Consider the following 12,242-nt stretch of genomic DNA (forward strand, 5'->3'; position numbering starts at 1 on the left):
ATCTGGTCCCCACAAACGTCTGCAAAGACAGCCCTGGGCTGGAGGCAGACCCTCCTCTGCACTTAAAACAGTTGCTCCAGTTGCTCCATTACTTCACATCCTCAAACTGCCCCTCACCTGAGGGGGGGGGGGGGGGGGTGGTGTGTGTGTGTGTGTGTGTGTGTGTGTGTGTGTGTGTGTGTGTGTGTGTGTGTGTGTGTGTGTGTGTGTGTGTGTGTGTGTGTGTGTGTGTGTGTGTAGAGAAAATATATTCTAAAGGGCCCATGTGGGAACGATATGAGCAGTCACATTTGTCCCATTACAAAAGTGCTTTTTAAAAGACCTTTTTTTTTTTGCACAAATTCCTACCAACCCACATTTGTCTTTGTAAAGAAGTTTTTGCTCCATCAACCCACTGCGTAGTGGCTTCTGCCCACAAAAATAAAGTGGCAGCCTGGCTTTGTCCTCCAGTGGTGACCCCCAGGAGCAAAACATGTGTGAGAGAGACAGACAGACCGACCGACCGTTCTGAAATGTGACCAAAGACAGGAGGGGCACTGGGCACAGAGGCTGCCTTCTGCCAGCCTTTCTGGTGGTGCTTCTGGTGGTTCAATGAGCCATGCTCCTGAGAATCTGATTTCAACGATCAGAGATTTTCCTTCGCCATCTGCCAGCCCCTTAACCATCTCTGAGGACGTGGAGAGGAAAGAAGATCCTAACACCTGGAGCGACCAACACAGCAAACCTCTTCACTGAAGAGTGAACAGAGTGAAGGGCACAGGGGAGCCCTACACTGGGTCAAGGGACCATGGGCACTGTCCTGACCTCAGAAATCGATGGTCCAGAGACTTCAGATCAAGGCTGGGGAGCGCACTGGCCAGAGTCCTTCTGGGTTGGGGGGAGCTGGCCAGTGGCCTCTGCTTTCCCGACTTCGTGGCCCAGTGCCTCCGATCCCATCTTCCTCCCTCTGCCTATTCCCGACTTGCCCCACACAGGCCTAGGCTCAACAATAACGTGAGGATACATTTAGCCCCAAATTGAAAGTTCAGCCTGTAGACAGAAGTGTCTGATGGCTGTGCTTCTTCCAGACAAGTCCCTAAAAGCCACGTCACTGTGTTAACGCACCGAGTGTCTGAGAGTGGATTCTGCAGGAGGTCTCTGAGCTCAGAATCCTGGCTCTACGCTTACTAACTATAATACCTTGGGCAAGAGAGTTCAGCTCCGTGCCTCAGTTTCCCCATCCATACGATGGTACTAAATAATAGCACCGACATCCATCAAGAACAGATTGAATAAATTAATATGCATAAAAGCCCTAATCACAAAAAACACTCAATAAACATGAGCCCATGGACTGGAGAACTGCGAGCGATTTGAACATAAACATACAATGTATTTTGGAAGCTTAAGAAAACAGAATGCCAAAAGTCAAAGTTAGCACCTCCGGCAGAATATGGGAGAAGACGCAGCATTTTCGTAGTTATCTGATCCCATGGTTGGCAAACCTTTTTTTTTTTTTTTAAGTCCTGGAACATTTTGTTCAACAAAATCCTACTCCAAGTTCAAAAGGGAGAACAAAGGTGAAGCTGCTCCAGCTGAAGCTGTGAGGAGGCGGGTAGTGAGAACGACAACCTGGGAACCCAGTGGCCCAGCCACATCCGAGAAAAACCTTTGAAAACCTTCACCATAGGCAATGGACACACAGAGCAGGGACCAGAGCTCATGATCTTGCCCTGTTTTTTGGCATGACAACAGTCAATGATTTTGAAGTGTGGAGCAAAGAGGTAAGAGGTTGAAGACAGAGACGGGCTATGAGCTTTTTGTGAGAGCTCAGGCAGGAGACAGTGAAGTCAGGCAGAAGAGGAGACTCCGGGCTGACTTATTCAGAAGTGGGGTGGGGAAGGAGGACAGAGAAAGGGGGAGAGCTGAAGATGACTGCTTTCTGGCCTAACTCTAGGTATGTGTGTGCTATGGGGTGTTATGGATATGAAAACTGACCAATCACTTTTTAACAGGAAAGTTTTAGGGGAATGGTTTTTTGAATAATCAATCTAGTTAAAAGCAGAAAAGATTTGGGGTCTTCATCCTTAAATAGAACACCAACACTTACTAAAGTTTCTAGCTGTCGTAATTACAATATATAGAAAGCATGTAGAACCTTAAGGTACTATCCAATCGATTCTCACTGTAGAATACCACAGAAGTAAAAATTTAAGCTAGTCGTGTCTTCACGACCTCACTAGTTTAAAGTAAGCTTGAGTTCTTAGTAAACCTTTCTTTCAGCTTTTCTAATATCTTCTCTTTCCTATCAACACAAAGCAAAAAAAAAAAAAAGTGACTTTAACTGCGAGTTCTGATTAATACAGGTCTTATGTATTTGGTTTTGAAAGGTAGATAATCATCTGTGGTATATTTGTCTAATTGTTTTGCTAAAGCAAATACTAAAATCAGTTTTTACTCCCTGAGCACTTAGTCATTGAAACGCCTCATGGGGCGTTTTTCAAGAATTAGATTATTTCCACATGGGTAACTGAGAAAGAGCTACAGCTATAGAGGCCTTAAAATTAGAGGAAAGAGTACAGAAGTGGCAATGGGTAGATATGGAATAGGGTATCACTCAGCCTTGAAATATGTTTGAACGAGGAAAAGTCTACACCTGGGTGGTGATAATTCTTCAGACCACTGTAGGAAAATACAGGGATTTTAGGTGGTCTATTAAATGTGGTTTAGCAAATAGATTCGACACCGTATCAGAGAAGCTTCTTCTATGAGCAAATTTCATTTTTAAAGCCTTTGGATTTTTAAATGACTGCCTCTATTCTAAAAAGCCACAACTCCTTAAAAAGTCTATTTGCACTAGGTGACCAGGCAATTAAAACAAGACCTAAGTAAGAACATTTGCTCTGTGCAACCCCAAAGTCCCACCCAAATGGTGTGGACTTCACTGGAAGGTTTTCCCTCAGCTCTAGAAGCTAACAGCAGGTAATTTCAAACATCTGAAAGAGACATTTACCATGAAAGCCTTGATGGGTCCTTCCCTGCAGGGCTGGGAGTACCACCATTCCTGCCATAAAACTACAGATTATTTGGGGAGCAGGGGGTGAAGAAAGTAACTAATTGGGAGATTGGGATCGACATGTATACACTAATATGTATAAAATAGATAACTAATAAGAACCTGCTGTATAAAAAATAAAATTTTTAAAAAAAGGAACTAAGAAATCCTACACTTCTTAATTAATTTTGCAGAAATCTTTAAGATGGCAGGGAAATCCTGAAAAGGGATCTTATATCCCAAAGCCTATGAGTGAAGAAAAAAGAGAGAGAGAGACAGAGACAGAGACACAGAGAGACAGAGAGAGAGAGAGAGAGAGGAAAAAGTAGTACCAAGCAGAGAGTCTGCTCCTTGCATATAACCATGGATTAAGCTTAAAGGTTACACACCTCAGAGGCCTCCTGCAATAAACATCCCATCATTCGGGAGAGGGAAACCAAAGAGTGAAACAAGAAAGAAAAGAAAGAAAGAAAAAAGGGAGGGAAGATATATGTCTATAAAATAGATGGCATCAGGGTGAGCTGTGACAAAGCGAGAGAGATGCATGGACATATATACACTACCAAACGTAAGGTAGATAGCTAGTGGGAAGCAGCCGCATAGCACTGGGAGATCAGCTCCGTGCTTTGTGACCGCCTGGAGGGGTGGGATAGGGAGGGTGGGAGGGAGGGAGATGCAAGAGGGAAGAGATATGGGGACATATGTATATGTATAACTGATTCGCTTTGTTATAAAGCAGAAACTAACACACCATTGTAAAGCAATTATACTCCAAGAAAGATGTTTAAAAAATAAATAAATAATAAAACATATCCACTGAAGGATCAAAAAATAAATAAATAAAATAAAATAGACGGCATCTAGTCCTTTCGAGCAACCAAGAGGCACAAAGCATTCACAAAAAGAGACACATTTGACAGCCCCCCTCTGGTGCCCTTGACTGGTGAGTTCAATGTTGAACTTGACTACTGAGTGCCATCTGACCCAACGACATTGAGGCTTCAATGTGCCGTTGTCAGGCACAGGTCTTTCGTTTTTTTCCCTCACAAAGCTAAAGAGCAAGGCTTAAAAGCACTAAACAATTCTGTATTTCAGACTCTTCAAGGGACAAGAGCATGAGAGAGAGAAAATCTAGACACGTGCATTGAATCAGTAATCTGGGGGCAAGCTAATAGATCTTATCAAAGGAGCACTCCCCAAGGATCTACTTTTTTCAAAATTTTTTCTTATCCAAGTGGTCACTGACCTACTTCTAAATTCATCACTGAAAACAGGGCAAGGCTTCAAGAGAATTGCACAGCCTAATACCGAGGTGTTCGACAAATGCTTTGATGAATGCATCCAGGCTCCGAGAGCATGCTCAAGGTATAAAAGGTTTCCTCTTACATCATACTAAAAACCCCCAAAAAGAGGAAACCCCCAAGAACTGTACTCCACGTTTTGCCTGTCCTTCCAAGATCAGTCAAAAAAAGGAGAGGTTTCTGAGCAAACTCCTGGTCTTGTTGGTTTGACTGAGGGGCAGTCTAGGCTTGTTCTGACAATTCACATTTCGTGTCCCTGGGCGATTCTTTTATGTTACTCTTGTATGAACATTGCTAAAACTCCATGCAAGAGACAAAGGTGCCACGTCCTTTAAAACACACACACACATACAGACATATCAGGTCCAAACAGGTATTAACACTTGTTGACTAATGCTTTGCACACTCCCTTAGAAGCAGCTCCATAAAAGAGCAATACAACCAACAGTATTATCCAAAAGTATGAAATCAAGCAATAAATACTTAAACACCAAGGACTCCTGAAACAATCAAATACAGAACAGCCTTTTTGTTATTGTATGTTTTTTTTTCCCAAGCTCCAAATGCTAGGTGCAAAAATCTCTGCTGCAAAATATTTATTTGAAGCAGCTCCCTTACAGATGAAACGGTGTGTTTCAACGAATTCAACAGGTATAGGAGAAGGTCTAGAACTGCATTTACAACCACTAGTACCACCTGCAGGCTTGGAGGCAATGCCTTATACTGACGAAGATGCCACCTTTGAAAAATTTATTCTCTATAGAATTACAGGTAAATAATAAAACCAAGTAGAGCCTGGAAGTTTTATTAGATTTCACAGGTATTTTCTACTGAACACCAGCAGTGTCAGGTACTTTAAGAGATATCCCACTGTTATACACAGGCATACTACCTGCGTGATTGGAAAACAAAGGTGATGCACATGTCATAAAAAAGCAAATGAATGCTGAATTATGTGGTCCAAGTACAGAAGACAGTCAAAGAAAAGGGAAATCACTGGAGAGAAGGAGGGAGAGGGGACAGGGCACTACTTACGGGCAGTAATCGAGGCAGAGGGTGATATGGCCTGAACTAGGGGGTGAAGGTGATGAGGGATAGAAATGGGATGGAAATGCATTAAAGGGACATTTCAAGTGGGGAAAGATGGATGACAAACTGGCTATATCAAAGGGAAAGAGTAGGCCTAGGTTATATACTATAAACTGGCATGACACTCACTTTATAAACCACTTCTTATAATTATCAAGATAATTTTAAATACTCAACTCCAACTATCATCTAGTTAAAGAAAATCTAAGACCATATCCTAAACCAAAAACAAGTTGAATTTATTCATACAGCCTTTTGAAGCTCAAGAAAAGTCTTAAAAAAAAAAAAAAAACTCTCCTCTCCTCCTTCAGGGTATCATCATTCTACTGGAAAAATGTAAACCCAGCCATCCAAGAAGGCTTAGCTGCCTACAAACTCCTGTGATATGATCTGCCACCACCTCTCCTCCTCCCCCACTTCTTTTTAAAACTTTTCAGAAGTTTACCTTTGTCCAAATGAAGGAAAACTCTGACACATCAAAGTGAGCACCACTGTGCTGGGGATGTATATTTGTAAAAAGAGTTATCTATGGCGGTGTGCAGAAAAATTAGCAAGGGTGTAGTTCCCCCTCCTTAAATACCACACACACACACACACACACACACACACACACACACACACACGAAGTACCTCACTTATCTGCAGTTTCTTTGTTAATGATGGTCTTTAATCCCCTACACTGCAGCAACTGCTATTCTCTTCCATTTAAGTTAAAATTTTACTCCAGTTGAATTCCCTAGAGGAAAACCAACGAACTACTTTTCATTTTCCGCTTCAACTATTCACCTGGTACTTAATAAAAATGCTATATTTAGCTTCTCTAAGAGCATTTTTTCTTAGTATGTAAAGTTGCAAACAATCACAAAAGTAGAGAGACTAGTGCAGTATACCTCACCTCCATGGCCCTTCTACAATCATCAACAGTTTTCAATTTCGTTTCATCTACCCTCCCTCACCCAGTACTCTAAAGAGAATTTCAAACAGCATGTCATGTCACCTGTAAACACCTCAACATGTATTACGAGAAGGATCTTTTTATAAGCAATCATCCAAAAGAGAATGCTTAATTATAGAAACTTATTTTATTTGATGGCATTTCTGATTATTAAAAAATTACTATCATTTGCTTAAAAATAAAGGTTACTGGTTAAAACAGGATTTTAGGGACAGTTCATCTGAGCCCAGTCCAGCCAGCCAGAATGAATGCAGAAATCATTCACTGTAACGCCAAGTATGAACTTGGCAAAAACAAAATTACACTCTACATACGCCATACACATGGTCTAATTTCTTACAAGGTTAGAATATGAATTAGTAAAGCTGGAATGAAAACCAAAGTCTGTTCAAGGCTGGAACTTCCCCAGAAGGCCATTGTTTCAGCCACTGTGGCAGCTCAGAAAGTGTCATGAGTTAGCTTGAAAGGTGAGCTGTGCTGATTTGGAAAAAGGATCTAGTGTGGGTTTGCGCGGAGGTACTAGGCTGCTTGTCAACTAGCTGACCAGGGCCCTGAGGACGGGCTGATGGCATTGCTATCTGTATTAATGAGTTGAAAACTAAATGCTGGAAACAGGTCTGCAGTGGTGGTCCTCCCCAGACCAGCAACAGCAGCACCTGGGAAACTTATTAGAAAAGCAAACTCTCAAGCCCTAACCAGACTTACCGAATCAGAAACGTTCAGGGCCCAGCAACCTATGCTTTATCAAGCCCTCCTAACGATTCTGCTCTACACCAAAAATTTCAGAACTGCTGGCCTAACATGGTGGCCACTAAGCACATGTCACTCTCTCACTTTAAATTTAAAGTAATTACAATTAAATAAAATTTAAAATGCAGTTAGCTGTGGCTACCATATCAGCACAGATTACAGAACATTTCTACCATCGCAGAAAGTGCAAACGGGCAGCAATGGTCTAGAGCATTTAAACTGAACTTTAATTTATAACCTATAGACTGCAACGGCTTCTCTAATTCTGAGGGACCCAAAAGTGAAATTCTGAATCTGGCTGGATCTCAAGAGCCTATAGCCTCCAGGTATCTATTGCATGACTGGATTCCACAGTGGAAACATCAAGAGAATTGGGGTAAAAAGGAAAGCATGGTGAATGTTGCCTAACTTGGCCACATAGGCCAGGTCTGGGTCCATGGAAAACAGATGTGGCTACAGGCAGCTGCTGAAGCTACTGTTTTCACCAGGCACTTTGTGAAACACAGACTGGAGCAAGCAAAGCTCTTTGGTTCTTTAAAGAGATGAGACTCTGACATACCGGGACCAAAGTTATCCATATAAATTGGCTCTGTCAAAGTTTTGCAGATAGGGATTCAATGAGACTCCTGGGAGGTTTCTCCGTCCTCCAGAAAGGCCCCTGCAGCAGCAGCAGAGGTGAGAAACCTCCCTCCAGTGGCTTTGCCAGAGGAGAACATGGCAGGACTGTTTGTGTCTCTGTCCTGATCCTCCTAAATCCAGTGCTGTCTGGCTTCTGCCTCTTCCCAGTCATTGAAAAATCTAGGTCATGTGTGTGTCTAGCACAGAGCCTGACCCCAAACAGGCTCAGTCAACACTGAATGAATGCACGGGGGACTTCCGTGTGGTTAATCAAATAGACCCTCCTCAGTGCTTACCTTCCTGCATTCCCGGCAGCATTTGACATCGTTTCTACACCCCTCCCTCCTGAACCACATTCATCTCTTGGCCTCCAGGAGAGAAATCAGTGCATACCCCTGCGGGTATTTTTTTTTTTGGCGGTATGCGGGCCTCTCACTGCCGTGGCCTTTCCCATTGCGGAGCACAGGCTCCAGACGCACAGGCTCAGCGGCCATGGCTCACAGGCCCAGCCGCTCCGCGGCATGTGGGATCTTCCCGGACCGGGGCACGAACCCGCATCCCCTGCATCGGCAGGCGGACTCTCAACCACCGCGCCACCAGGGAAGACTCACCCCTGCGTTTTTTCACCTCTCTAGCGGCTCCTCATCTTCCTCTGCTAGCTTTCCTTGATTACTGTGACCCTCAGGGTTCTGTCCCAGGCTCTCTTCTCCATACTCATTTTCCTACCGATCTCGTCTACTCCCATGGGTCAGCTCTCAATCGCACACTGATAACTCCCAAAGCTGTATCAGCAGCGTCACTCCCCTCTGAGCTTAAGGCAGCGTCCCAGCAACCGACTCAGATGCCTCAAAGGCACACAACCTCATCACCATCCTGCCCCTTGACCGCCCACAAAAAATCTGATCACTGTATGCTTTCTAGTGAACGGCACCACCATCCACCTGGCTGCCCTTGTGAGAAACCCCGGGCTTCAAGCTTTTCCTTCATTTCCCATATGTAAGCAATCACTATCTCTTAAGCATCTCTTGACAGACCGTCTTCTTCTCTTCATCCTCATATCCTTATTTCTCACCTGAAATAGTGATACAGCTTCCAAATTGTTTTCCCTGCGTCCTGTCTTGCCCACCCAGCCCCATGCATTCCCACTTCAGTCTGAGTGGTCCCTCTAAAAGGATAATTCTACAAGTGGGGTCCTCAGACCAGCAGCAGCAGCACCTGGGAACTTGTTAAAAATGCAAATTCTCAGGCTCCACCCCAGACCCACTTAATCAGAAACTCTGGGGGTGAGGCCCAGTAATCTGTGTTTTAATAAGCCCTCCAGGAAACTGTGACGCACGATAAAGCTTGAGAACCACTGCTTTAAAATATCAATCTGCTTACGTCACTTTCCTCATTGAAAGCCTCCAGTGACTTGTGACTGTCCCTACAATAAAGATCAATTCTTCAGTATCATTTATTGTAAAAACAATTACCCTCAATATGAGAACTGAGGGGTAAACAGGGACTTAACAGACAAATGAATAGGTCAGCCTACGGGTGGGGGTATGAGAAAGGTATTCCTGGCAAAAAGAACAGCATATGGAAAATAACTAGAGAGAGGAATACGGCACACTGAGGAAACTGGTAACACGTAGAATGATCAAGAGATGAGGCCGAGAGGACTTCCCTGGTGGCGCAGTGGTTAAGAATCTGCCTGCCAATACAGGGGACATGGGTTTGAGCCCTGGTCTGGGAAGATCCCACATGCCAGGGAGCAGCTAAGTCTGTGCGCCACAACTACTGAGCCTGCGCTCTAGAGCCCACGAGCCACAACTACTGAGCCCATGTGCCACAACTACTAAAGCCCATGCGCCTAGAGCCCGTGCTCTGCAACAAGTGAAGCCACCGCAATGAGAAGCCCAAGCACCGCAACGAAGGGTAGCCCCCCACCTCGCTGCAACTAGAGAAAGCCAGCGCACAGCAACGAAGACCCAACGCAGCCCAAAAAAAAAAAAAAAAAAAAAAAAGCCCACCCTACCTGCCTATATCTAAACATGGTGGCAAATGATACTTTCTTTCCTTCCTTTCTCAGGTGTCAAAATGTTACCTGTTCCTCATCCAGTCCTCCTGTCCCCCTTCACCAACCAAAAAATCTGCCACAACAAAGATTTACTACACAAAACTCCCGAGTCACTATTTCCTGCTTAAAACCCCTACGTGGTAAGAACTTACACTCTCAATATCTGATCCTATAAATTATACACACACTTCAAATTGGACTTTAAGGTTCTCACCAATTACTCTTTTCCCATCACAGTCCTACATCTGCTTTAACGCTACTGCCCCAAGTCCCTCACCTTTTGCTAAAATTGGTTCAAATCTCACTCCTCCTAATAAATATCCCTACAATCAGGCAACCTCTTATCACTTCACAGATCCTCAGTATTTAAATGTGTTGTATGCGTCTGCATAACTCAATCACTTGCTACACCATAAAACTCAAGACTGTTTATAAAGACACGTGTATCTGTTCAATAGTTTGACTTCTTCAAGGGCAAAACTGTTTCTCTTCTCAATTGCCTCATTTTCAAATTAAACAGGTTGAATAAAATGACAACTGAGGTCAATTCCAACTCTAAAATTTCATCACCCATAATCACATTTAGTGCTCTGTATATATTATATAGTCCATAAATGGTGTTGATTAAGGCTCCAGAATTCACACTTCTAAAAAGTCACAGAGGACCTTGCCTTCCCGGTATCTCCCTCTCTGAAAAAAACAAGGTAAAGGCATGGGACTTTCCTGGTGGTGCAATGGTGAAGAATCCAACTGCCAATGCATGGGACACGGGTTCAATCCCTCATCATCCAGGAAGATCCCACATGCCATGGAGCAACTAAGACCACAAGCCACAACTACTGAGCCTGCACTCTAGAGCCCACGAGCCACAACTACTGAGCCCATGTGCCACAGCTACTGAAGCCTGTGCACGTAGAGCCCGTGCTCCGCAACAAGAGAAACTACCGCAATGAGAAGCCCGCGCACCGCAACGAAGAGTAGCCCCTACTCTCTGCAACTAGAGAAAGCCAGCGCACAGCAACGAAGACCCAATGCAGCCAAAAATAAATAAATAAATAAAATTATTTTAAAAAAAAACAAGGTAAAGGCAGTTTTTCTTTGATTCCCACCTTCTGAGAAGTTTACATTTCAATTACCTCTTTGGCTAGTAAAATTTAGCCGTATTTCAGATTTAAGTAAACAAGAATTTAATAACCTTTCCATAATAGCATTTTATCATTCCTATAAAAGTAGTCTCCTATCTCTGGTGGGGAAAGACTCAAGAAAACACTTCAAAGGTAAAGAATGAAAACCTGGGCTTCCCTGGTGGCTCAGTGGTTAAGAATCTGCCTGCCAATGCAGGGGACACAGGTTCGAGCCCTGGTCTGGGAAGATCCCACATGCCGCGGAGTAACTACGCCCGTGAGCCACAACTACTGAGCCTGCGCGTCTGGAGCTTGTGCTCCGCAACAAGAGAGGCTGCGATAGTGAGAGGCCCGCGCACCGTGATGAAGAGTGGCCCCCGCTCGCTGCAACTAGAGAAAGCCCTTGCACAGAAATGAAGACCCAACACAGCCAAAAATAAATAAATAAATAAACTTTCATTTAAAAAAGAAAAAAGAATGAAAACCTGTCAGCATCTTCTACATGCAGATTCTCCCCTAAGGACTCACAGCTTGATAAAGAATGTATTCTCCACATGGCTCTAACTGTAACAAATTATTCTTTTTTGTTTGTTTTTTAACCACAAAGTTAGTCATTGTTGTGAACTACAGATAACATATCAAGGAGGGCTTCTGAAACGGATGTGACAAGAATTGAATCTTGTGAAGACAGTTTCAACTTGACCTTCCAAGAAAACACTTTTTACTTTAAGGCAAAAGGAAGAATTCCTGACCCCAAATACAGTCAGTCATGCTGTTTCCCTTGTCCTTATCAGCAGTATGTTTGTCAAGAAGGACATCACAGTACTTACAACCATACTAACAAGCGGAAGATTTTGTTTCTTTGCAAGCACAAAGTCACAGCACACACATTTATCAAACTTTTCTCTTTTCCACGTTTTTCAACAAGCAAGCAACTTCACAGCTGAGTTTGGTACTAAATGCCACATTAATACCCAATAAAGCCCTAACTCTTCCATCTGGGAAGGCAGGCTGACCCAAGGGTCTTACAAGCCCACTTCTCACCTTGCTCCTCTTCCTTAGACGTTCTCAGTAGAGAGGATACACTCGGCAGTATTGCAAGTTCATCATCTGCTTTCTACTAGTGGTTAAGATGCCAAGTCTTCTGTCCAAATCTACAAAGCATGTGATCAAAATTTATTTATGGTAAAAAACACTTTAAGTACCCACTATATGCCTATAACTTCCAAGGAGTTTAGGAAAAGAGGTCAATGCTGCATAAGAATTATAGTCAAGGCATACTAGAGCAACCAAAGTCAAACATGACCCCCCA

The 12,242-nt window shown here is 43.5% G+C and overlaps 1 protein-coding gene across 12 annotated transcripts in view; it reads right to left on the minus strand.

Moving 5' to 3' along the window:
* FMNL2 (formin like 2) overlaps positions 1-12,242 on the minus strand; it is a 303,592-nt gene that overhangs the window by 194,901 nt on the left and 96,449 nt on the right. The window contains exon 1 of one of the 12 annotated variants that reach the window (XR_010944443.1): positions 11,975-12,079. The exons of the other annotated variants lie outside the window; for them this stretch is intronic. The gene's annotated coding sequence lies outside the window, so the exon portion shown is untranslated. Of the gene's footprint in view, positions 1-11,974; positions 12,080-12,242 lie in introns of those variants that run through there. 12 annotated transcript variants of the gene reach the window in all.

This window comes from Pseudorca crassidens, chromosome 6 (genome assembly GCF_039906515.1).
Source record: "Pseudorca crassidens isolate mPseCra1 chromosome 6, mPseCra1.hap1, whole genome shotgun sequence".
In the NCBI taxonomy this organism is placed as follows: Eukaryota; Metazoa; Chordata; class Mammalia; order Artiodactyla; family Delphinidae; genus Pseudorca; species Pseudorca crassidens.